Below are 2,426 nucleotides of genomic sequence, written 5' to 3'. Positions count from 1 at the left end.
AGGCCATTTACTTCCTTTTTAACCTCATTAGGCATAAACCACAGACTCTCTTGCCCTCATACACATCATCAACAAGGCACTGTTGAAAGGAAACATAGACATATAGTTGAAACTGGCCTAACCCTACTAGCTCATGCTAGTCTACCTTTAAATCTCTGGGAATATGCCTTCACCACTGCTGTTTTCTTAATCAACAGACTTCCTTCTCCTACCTTACATAATAAATCACCTTTCTTTCTATTGAATGACAAAGTGCATGATTACAGTAGTCTGAGAGTATTTGGGTGTACTTGTTTTCCCTTACTAAGACCCTACAACACTCACAAAATGCAGTATAGGTCCACTGAATGCACCTTTTTAGGGTACTCCTCTACTCACAAAGGTTATAAATGCATGTCCAAGGAAGGGAGGTTATATGTCTCTAAGGATGTCACCTTTAATGAAAATGTCTTTCCATTCCAAAAGTCAAGTTCTACATACCAATCTTCTTCCATTTCCTCCAACCCTGCTTCCATTCCCTCTAACATTACTGGTTCCTTTTCTAGTTCCCCTCCTCTCTGTCCTAGTGGAACACACAACACTAGTGGTCAATCCTCAAGTATGTCCAGTCCTCATATCAATAACCAAATACCAGATATGGCTTCCCCTGGTTCAAATAACTCCGTGCCTAATTCTCCCACATATGAGTCAAATTCCTCAATACCCTTACAAAGTACAACTTCTTCATCCCATCCATTACCTACTGTTCCCTCTTCCACTCACCCTATGGTTACTAGGTCAAAGTCAGGCATACATAAATCTGTTTTACCTAGTCTAGCCAGTTTGTTTCTTGCCCATACAGAACCTTCTACTGCAAAAGAAGCTCTTCTTAGTCCTGTTTAAAAATATTCCATGCAAGAAGAATATGATGCTCTTCTCAAGTTAGGAACTTGGTCCTTAGTTCCTCTTCCTCCTCATAAGAAGGCAATTGGGTGTAAGTGGGCTTTCAAAATAAAAGAGAACCCTGATGGCTCAGTAAACAGATTCAAAGCCAGGTTGGTTACAAAAGGGTATCATCAAACACACAACACTAGTGGTCAATCCTCAAGTATGTCCAGTCCTCCTCTCAATGACCAAATACCAGATATGGCTTCCCCTGGTTCAAATAACTCCCTGCCTAATTCTCCCACATATGAGTCAAATTCCTCAATACCCTTACAAAGTCCAACTTCTTCATCCCATCCATTACCTACTGTTCCCTCTTCCACTCACCCTATGGTTACTAGGTCAAAGTCAGGCATACATAAATCTGTTTTACCTAGTCTAGCCAGTTTGTTTCTTGCCCATACATAACCTTCTACTACAAAAGAAGCTCTTCTTAGTCTTGTTTGGAAAAATTCCATGCAAGAAGAATATGATGCTCTACTCAAGTTAGGAACTTGGTCCTTAGTTCCTCTTCCTCCTAATAAGAAGGCAATTGGGTGTAAGTGGATTTTCAGAGTAAAAGAGAACCCTGATGGCTCTGTAAACAAATTTAAAGCCAGGTTGGTTGCAAAAGGGTATCATCAGCAACCAGGGATTGATTACACTGAAACTTTTTCCCCTGTAATCAAACCTGTTACTATCAGAATTGTGCTCACTTTGGCAGTCACCTATGGTTGGGCTATACAGCAACTAGACATAAACAATGCCTTTCTAAATGGAGTGTTAAATGAAGAAGTTTATATGATCCAGCCTTTTGGTTTTCATGCTGGAGATAAAACTACTGTATGCAAACTACATAAAGCCTTGTATGGGCTCAAACAAGCTCCTAGGCAGTGGTTTGAAAAACTTAAAGGAACTCTTGTGCAACTAGGTTTTACAATCAGCAGATGTGACAACTCTTTGTTCATTTCTGGTTCTCAAAAATTGTTTGTTTTGGTATATGTGGATGATATCATCATCACTGGATCCTCTGGTTCAGAAGTCTCTCACTTGATCAACAAACTCAGTTCTAGTTTTGCTCTCAAAAATCTAGGCAAATTGGATTATTTTTTAGGCATTGAGGTCAAACATCTTTCAGATGGTTCTCTCTTTCTCTCTCAAAGCAAGTATGTCAAGGATTTGCTCCTCAAAGCTCACATGGACAGTGCAGATGATTTGGGTTGAGTCCCTTCTTTCTGAACTCAAGATTCCTCATCAAACTCCTCTGATTTTGTGTGATAACCTAAGTACAGTAGCAATGGCACATAATCCTGTTCTTCACAGCAGAACCAAGCACATAGAGCTTGATCTCTTCTTTGTGAGAGACAAAATTCATGCCAAAACTCTCCTAGTTAAACATGTTCCATCTGAGTTTCAAACAGCAGATGTCATTACAAAGCCTTTGGCCACTGCAAGGTTTTTATTGCTAAGGAAAGAACTTAAAGTCACTGATTTAGATTCTCTAATCAGTCACCCTAGGTTTC

The 2,426-nt window shown here is 39.7% G+C and overlaps 1 protein-coding gene and 1 long non-coding RNA gene across 2 annotated transcripts in view; both read right to left on the bottom strand.

The window, feature by feature from the left end:
* The window catches only part of LOC109340923 (putative RNA-binding protein Luc7-like 2), a 19,599-nt gene that overhangs the window by 4,119 nt on the left and 13,054 nt on the right, over positions 1-2,426 (bottom strand). The window lies entirely within an intron of this gene.
* Positions 1-2,426, bottom strand: part of LOC109340924 — an 11,332-nt gene that overhangs the window by 2,969 nt on the left and 5,937 nt on the right. Inside the window, exon 3 of the long non-coding RNA XR_002106867.1 lies at positions 40-45. This is a non-coding gene — a long non-coding RNA (uncharacterized LOC109340924). The remainder of the gene's footprint in view (positions 1-39; positions 46-2,426) is intronic.

Source organism: Lupinus angustifolius, unplaced genomic scaffold (assembly GCF_001865875.1).
Source record: "Lupinus angustifolius cultivar Tanjil unplaced genomic scaffold, LupAngTanjil_v1.0 Scaffold_287, whole genome shotgun sequence".
In the NCBI taxonomy this organism is placed as follows: domain Eukaryota; kingdom Viridiplantae; phylum Streptophyta; class Magnoliopsida; order Fabales; family Fabaceae; genus Lupinus; species Lupinus angustifolius.
This window is presented reverse-complemented; position numbering and strand designations above follow the sequence as displayed.